We start from the raw sequence: 7,877 nt of genomic DNA, 5'->3' as shown, positions 1-7,877 counted from the left end.
TAGCGTGCGCTACATCTGCTAGCATGCGCTACATCTGCTAGCTCGTGCTACGGCAGCCGGGAGGGAAAGGACAAGCACCGCCTTCACCCGCACAGCAGAGCACGTGTCCCTCTACAACCACAAAATAAATCTGAGGAAATATGCAAGTGTGTGTGTGTGTGTGTACATACACAAACACACACATCAAGCATTTATGCACAGAAATATTCCATGTATAAATATCATGAATACATTTCACACACACACACACACACACACACACAATAAACCACATCGAAACACATCCTTCCCCAGATGCTGCTCCTCGATCTGCCTCTGGATTATTTTAAAGCTCGGCGGCACACGACGCACCACGGCCACGATCTCTCCCCACCAGCCCCCCCCCCCCGCGCGCCGCGGCGTCGGTGACGTAATGTGACAGTGATGCAGAGCGGCGCTCAGACGGCCGACGGCACGCGCGGTGCGGAGCGTGGAGGCGTGACTAACCGCCGCACTCGCGGTGAAAGTGAACCCGTTCGGGGCCGGGGCAGGGGCAGGGGGGGGAGGGGGGGGAGGGGTGTTATAGAAAAGCCCGGAAAGAATTTCCCTCTTCCAGACAACATGGAGAATTACTGAACAGAATACCCCTCCCCTCCCCTCCCCCCACCCCCCCTCCACGCTGCTGAATTAGCCAATAAGCCGGCCCGTATTAAAAGCAGCGCATTGGAAGCCGGGCAGTCTGAGCGCGGGATGCTGCCGCAGTCTGAGTCACCTTTGTTCCCTCAGGCCCATGTGCCTCTGATCCGCGGCGTCTAGGTCAGTCAGAGGTCACTGCATTTAAATGGGTTAGGGTGTGTGTGTGTGAGTGTGTGGGTGTGTGTGAGCACATGGGGGTGAGTGTGTGTGTGTGTGTGTGTGTGTGTGTGTGTGTGTGTGTGTGTGTGTGTGTGTGTGAGCACATGGGTGAGTGTGTGTGTGTGTGTGTGTGTGTGAGCACATGGGGGTGTGTGTGTGTGTGTGTGCATGTGTGAGCGCGTGGGTGTGTGTGTGAGGATTGGTGGGTGGGTGGTTGTGTGTGTGTGTGAGTGTGGTTGTGTGTGAGCATGTGGGTGTGTATGTGTGTGTGTGGGTGTGTGTGTGTGATGGTGTGAGTGTGTATGTGCGTGTGCGTGACCACATGGGTGGGTGTGTGTGTGTGCGTGTGTGTGTGCGTGAGCGGGTGAGCATGTGTGTCTTGTGTTGGGGGAGGATATGTTTGAGAGGGTGTGTCTGTGCAGAGGTCACTGATTATAGTAGGTAGATGGTGTGTGTCTGTGTGCGTGCACATGTGTGTGTGTGGGTGTGTGTGTATGATGGTGTGAGTGTGTATGTGCGTGTGCGTGAGCACATGGGTGGGTGTGTGTGTGCGTGTGCGTGAGCGGGTGAGCATGCGAGTCTTGTGTTGGGGGAGGATATGTTTGAGAGGGCGTGTCTGTGCAGAGGTCACTGATTATAGTAGGTAGATGGCGTGTGTCTGTGTGCGTGCACATGTGTGTGTGTGTGGGGAAGAACGGAGGGAGGGTGTGTTTGCGTGGGCGTGTCTGTGGCCTGTGTGCATTCAGTTAGAGGTCACCGGTTTCATTTGAGCAGCTTTTAGTGTGCACTCATTAATGGGGTGGGGCGCCTGTGCCTGGCCTGGCCTGGCCATTAAATTCATTACCATAATGGCTCCTTGTTGATGAATTCCTCACAGACTGCAGCCTCAGGAATGCTGTGGCCTACAGGTGCAACCCAGCTTAAGGCAGAAAATACAGTGGGAGCCGATGGGGGCTTCAGTACGAAAGGAGGAGGCTCTGAGATAATGGAGTTGGAGCCTGGGCCAGGTATCAGTGGGAGCGATGCCTGGCACACACGGGCGCATCTGCACTCTGGGAGAGAGAGCCGGGGGCTGAGAGGGAGAGAGAGAGCTGGAGATAAACGTGTCCGGCTCCTATGAATCACAGCCCTCCTCCTTTCTGTGCCGTCCCCACGGATTCCCCCTGGCTGTAATATGAACCCTCGTTTAGCGTCTTTGGAAGGGAAGGGAGGGAGAGATAGAGGGAGAGAGGGAGAGATGGAGGGAAGAAGGTGGGGTGAGGGGGGTGGGGAAAACCCAATGCAGCAGTGCGTTGCAAATAGCGCATCGCTCACGTGGCCGCGGCAACACGACCCTCCCCAAACCCCGCCCACAAACGCCCCCTCGCCCCCCCACCGCCCCCCCCTCCTCTGGCCCCGCCTCCTCTCGCGAGGGGGAAGCCCACCCCAGGACCGGCGATAGAGGAGGAGGAAGACGCCCTCCGATCGATGCTACCGTAGCGCGGACACGCGGAGTCCGCTCAGCCTCTCAGAGCGCCTGCGGTCCGCTCACGTGCCGAGAGCGGGACTTCACAGCCATCTGACACCGCAGGCCTTCGCTATAGCGTCAAAAAAAAAAAAAAAAAGCCATTTTGTGAAATTGAAGGCAGCATATGATTATCATTCTGTGGCAGTGTAATCTTGCCCTCCCCCCCCCCCCACCCCCCCCCATTGACTGCATCACTGCCTGATCTCTTCCGCAGCAGAGGAATGCACTGCCCCATGCGCGCATAGTGCCGTTATGCAACACGGAAACATCCGGAAGCCCAGCCCTTCCTGTAAATCACCTCTCTTTACAGCAAGCAGACTATTACTCTCCACCCCCTGGAGAGAGAACCTTTGCTTGTTTCAGCAAAACAGGAAAGATCAGCAATTGTGAATAAAAAATTTTTTTTTAAATGACCTGAATCGGAAAAAAAACCCCAAAACGTTTAAGAAATGTTGTGGTCTTCGGTGGGTAATGGTCCCTTGTGCTGCCTCTACGTCATTGTCGAAGTCTCATTATCAAATGTAATTAACGCAGGGCAATAACGACAGCAAAACACGCCGATTCATTAAGAATAATGAACAGGAATGCCTCTTCGTCTGTGCAAGAAACGAACGGATACTTCTTCGAGAAAACGGTGCCACCTATTAACAACAGTAGCTAGGGCAGACCGAAACGAAAACAGATGCTACTGAAGGTCGAAATTCAGTTTTATCGCCGACCTTTCCCAAAAGGCTTGTAAAAAGAAAAAAGAAAAATACGCTCCCCTCTTCGAAAAAATAAATAAAGACGGTCCTCGCTTGTGTAATATGGACTCAAGCACAGCCCCCCCTCCCCCTTTTTTTACAGCCTACACCAGGCAGGCTTTGACAGGGCCTGACCCTGCTGCACCGAGCCAGCCGCACCTGCCCAGGCCGAGGCCCGCCCGCCCACACACTTACGATAAAAAGGGGAATTCGTGGGGGGGAAGCACAGAGCTACGGCTCGACCGTTTCTCTTAAAGGGGCCGAACGAAGACGTGAGGAAAATGTCCGCCGTTGCCGAGGGTGACGGTAAGAACGGGACGACCCCCCCCACCGCCCACCCCCTCGCTCGGGTCACGGTCGCGGTCCGCAGCGCGGGGCGAGGAAGCCCGTGGGGTTTGACGCCGCGGTCGAAGGAACCGGAGCGGTTCGCACGAGGGCGTGACATCGCGGCGGGTAGCCGGCCGCGCCAAGGGAAGAGTTCACCTGCGCGGTGCCCATCCCCCCGCCCTGGCACGGGGCCAGGGTCACGGCGGCAGGTAGGAACTCTGCGTCGTTCCGCACCGTTTCCCCTCCACCGGCAAACGACGGCGCGCCGCCTGAACTCCACCTGAGTCTTAAGCTGTCGCTTCGATTTAAACGCCACCGGCCGAGGAAGGACGCGCAGGCTGCGATTTTAACGCCTGGTCACATGACCGGATTAACGCGATCATATTACCGGGGAATGGCTGCTGGTGTGCGACGCTTCTGTTGACATCCTACCTTAAAGGGACTTGTTAAAAAATAAAAATTTTAAAAAGGAAGGAGATTCGTTACCCGCCATCTTGACTATATCGGGTTTTTTGGGCTTCGCGTGCACCCATCAGTTCCTGATCAACCAATCACGTGGCCTCGATAAACGGGTCGACTTGCTGCGAGGGAGACCGGATCGGTCAGGAAAGCTTGCGATTGGGTTACGGGGGGAAAGCAAATACCCCGCGCGAGGAGCGTCGCGTGGAGGAGCCCTGCGGAAGGGAACCGTCGGCCAATCGCGGCTGCGACAGACGGCTCCGGCAGAACGGGGTTCTGACGCGCGGCGGGCAGCTAGCGAACAAGACCAGAGGGACGGGCGCAGGAAAGGATTCCGTCCAAAACCCAAAAAAAAAGCACCCGAATGCGCCTAATCGGATTAGATATGCATCGGTCTGCAGGTCAATCCCCGCCATTACCAAGAAGCATCTAGAAAGTAACCAGAGGGATTTCCAGCACCAAAGAAATATACTTCTATATAATTACCAGATATGCATGAGCGAGCACTAACTTCCTAAAGATTTCAGCATAGCAAATAAGCACTGATAAAATAAACAGTACTGGTCAGCCTCAGTCATCCATTATGTATATTATATCCAGTTTAATTCTATGTCCAGACCACATTTTGTGCTGTATTTTTGACAGCATATATTTTGTAAGGAACTGAAAGGAAGACCAGCGTGGAATTTTTTTTAGAAGGCTCATAACCCGACGTTATCCAACGAGGAGCTCCAAGCGTCCAAAAACGGAGCGAAGGCCACGGGCTCCCGCCTCGGCTTTCTGTGGGGCCGCACCCCCGGCGACGCAGAGAGATCAGCGCGTCGCCCCACACGCTTTCATTTCCCCCCCCCCCCCCACGCCCCACTGCTATTTGTGTACATCTGGCATCCGGGATACGCGGCTTCGCGAAGCTGGGGAAGAGGCAACGAGCGAGAGAGCGCCGGGTTCGAGTGCCTGGCGGCTCCTGGGGGGGGGGGGGTGGGGGGTTTGGGAGCAGCGACCGCACGCTGGCAGGCACACGCAGCGCCGCGACGCCAACGCTCCGCCTCCCGAACCGCAGAAACCGCGGCGGCGCACGTCTGCCTGTCCCGCGGGGCCGCGGGGAATTAGTGACTGCTCTCCTGTCCTCGGCAAACCGCCATGTTCACATCCCTCTGGGGTGGGGGTTTAAGGACAATTTAACTAGAAAGTTAAATATCCAGAGACACGTCTCACTGGATGTCTGACTAACTGAATGCTTTTCACAGTCTGAATAACCTGCCTGTGAATTTGTCAAGACTTATAGACTACCTGCCATGGACAGATGTCCTAGTCTAACACAGTTCAACATCCAGGCAAGTTTTGCCACAAATACTTGCAAATACCTTCTTTTTTTTATTTTAAATTACAACCCAAGCCGCAAATTAACAGATCACTTTTCTGCTCACCTCTCAGGGCCTATAATCAGCCACCCTTGCAGTTTGCTAAAAATACGCCGTTCCCTAAAGAGCCACCAGCTATTGTGTCTCTGCGCAGGTTTCGTAAGCAGACCTACAGCACAGTAAAAAAAAAAAAAAGGTTCATTAGTATGACAGCTGACAGGAGGAGAGCCAGTTCTCACATTCGGGAAGGCGTGTTAAGATTCGTTATCCATCTGCGGGTGCATCGACAATCAGGCTGGCGCGCAGCACAATGGCCGCTCTCGCCCCGAAGAATGCCATTTTTTGACAGACCTCACTGGAAGAGCGAGTCACGAATTCCGGAACTTTCCATGACCTTTCGATGGCGCGGACAGTCAATTTGGGGGACCTGGTCTCGCTCTCATACCCTCGGACTCTTTCTACCCTCCGTTAAAGTGCTCACCGAACCCTCGTCCATTTCACGGCTTAAAGGGATCAGGCCCTGTGGCTCCAATGGCAGTTTACGACGTAGCCGGTTTGGTCTCCGCCTTTCATAAGAGCCGCCGCCCCTGACAGCGACCCCTGCTGGTGCGACGCAGGTCACGCGATCGAAATTGAAGCGAAACGAGCACCAAATCCCGCGCAGCGCCAGCAAGTCCGCGCCTTTTGATTTACGGTTCCGCGCACGAGGTACTGCAGGCGACGCGAACGTCAAATACTTTGACGCCATGCACTGCGGAGCAGAAAGCTACTGCCGTGTCAGAACATTCACAGCCGTCCGACAAACCCCCAAACAGAGACTTCGAGCACGGAGCTATGAAGTAAAAAATGGGGAACGAGGATCGTACCGTAATCCTGACAACGCACAAACAAAAAGCCGAAATTCTCAGGCGCTTGGCTCTTCGTGCCTTAAAAAACAAACACCGTTCGGCTGTGGCTGAAGTCTGCGTTTCAGCCTGTATTTGAACCGGGCCTTACGTAAAGCACACAGAGCAGTTAAAGCAGCCGGGGGAGGGCGTAACAGCTAGGCCAACTCAATAGTCATGTTTCAACCGCGATCCGCAAACCTCCAACAAGTGTTTCCGTCCTGACTTTTGCTCATTCAGACCGTGACGAACGGCTCATTTCCGACTGTGCGCCGTCGATACGGAAAGAACGCTGTACTTTGGAATTCTGACAGCACAGCACTGATAGCGAATTCCTTTCAGGATAACGAAAATGATTCAATTGCTTCAAAAAAAATTTCTGTAAGTCATGTTAAACCATTTTATTTTCCAGAGTATTAATAAAACATGTCTTCAAAGGAATACAGCGCAAAGTTGAGCAGCTGAGGTTTTATACAGAAGGAGCTATACCGAATCCCTACCCCAGGGAGACCTTTCAATTACCTATAATGAAAGTGAAAACCAAACTGGAAATAGTCCTCATTTAAAAAAAAAATTATTTTAAAATACATTCATTAGTGACAATAGCGCGATGCTAGTTGACAATCAGACAAAGCTAAGCACTTCCCAAACGCAAATTTGAGGGACAGCAGCACAGAGAGCTGTACAAAATTGTTCATGCGAAAAGAGCACGCTGGGTATCATCCAGCAACATACAAACGCAACAGAAATTGACAGAGTGCATCTGTGACAGTCATGGAAGCTCACGAATTCCTTCTGACTTGATGGGCGCGAGCACGTGCAAGGGGGACAGTCTTCGCATTCACGCCTCAGACGCTTTTCCCGTTAAGTGCTCACGAACCTGCTCCATTTCACAGCTTAAAGGGGACGCCTCTGGCTCAATGGCAGTATGATGTAGCCGGTTGGCTACCACTCAAAAGCGGCCTGACAGCGATCCCCTGTGGCACTGAGAGTCACGCGTTTAAACAAGGCTACGAGCACCAGATCCGCGTATAGCGCACCCTAAAAATATAGGTTCATGGGGCATTGATTCGTTGCACGTGTACTGCAAGCGACCGAATGTCACTTGACCACGCATGCGACACAAAGCGTTGTGTGCAGAACATCACACTGTCCGACAACCGCCACGACCTGGGTAGGAGCACGAAGAAAAAGGGGCGCGAGATGACCGTTCACTGGACAAACAAAAAGCTTAGAAATCAGGTTGTGCCTTAAATAAAACGTTCGTCATAGCTGAAGCTGGTTAGCATGTGGTTTGAACGACTCATAGCACCAACGTTAAGCAGCCAGGAGGCTCGCAGGACTCAAAGTCAATTTCACGACGTCGAACCTCACATGTTCGTCCTGACTTTTGCTCATTCAGACCGTGACGAACGGCTCATTTCCGACCGTGCGCCGTCGATACGGAAAGAACGCTGCACTTTGGAATTCTGACAACACAGCACTGATAGCGAATTCCTTTTAGGATAACGCAAATGATTCAGTTGCTTCAAAAAAAGAAAAAAAATTCCACAAGTTACATTAAACCATTTCATTAGACAGAGTGTTAATCGAACATGTCTTCTAAGGAATACAACGCAAAGTTGAGCAGCTAAGGTTATACAGAAGGAGCTGCACCGAATCCCTACCCCAGGGAGACCTTTCAATCACCTATAATGAAAGTGAAAACCAAACTGGAAATAGTCCTCATTTAAAAAAAAATGATTTTAAAATACATTCATTA

At 52.7% G+C, this 7,877-nt stretch overlaps 1 protein-coding gene across 4 annotated transcripts in view; it reads right to left on the bottom strand.

The window, feature by feature from the left end:
* Positions 1–7,877, bottom strand: part of mtmr4 (myotubularin related protein 4) — a 78,626-nt gene that overhangs the window by 53,791 nt on the left and 16,958 nt on the right. The window lies entirely within an intron of this gene.

This window comes from Anguilla rostrata, chromosome 9, assembly GCF_018555375.3.
Source record: "Anguilla rostrata isolate EN2019 chromosome 9, ASM1855537v3, whole genome shotgun sequence".
Classification (NCBI taxonomy): domain Eukaryota; kingdom Metazoa; phylum Chordata; class Actinopteri; order Anguilliformes; family Anguillidae; genus Anguilla; species Anguilla rostrata.
The sequence above is the reverse complement of the archived record's forward strand: the minus strand, read 5'-3'. Positions and strand labels throughout refer to the sequence as shown.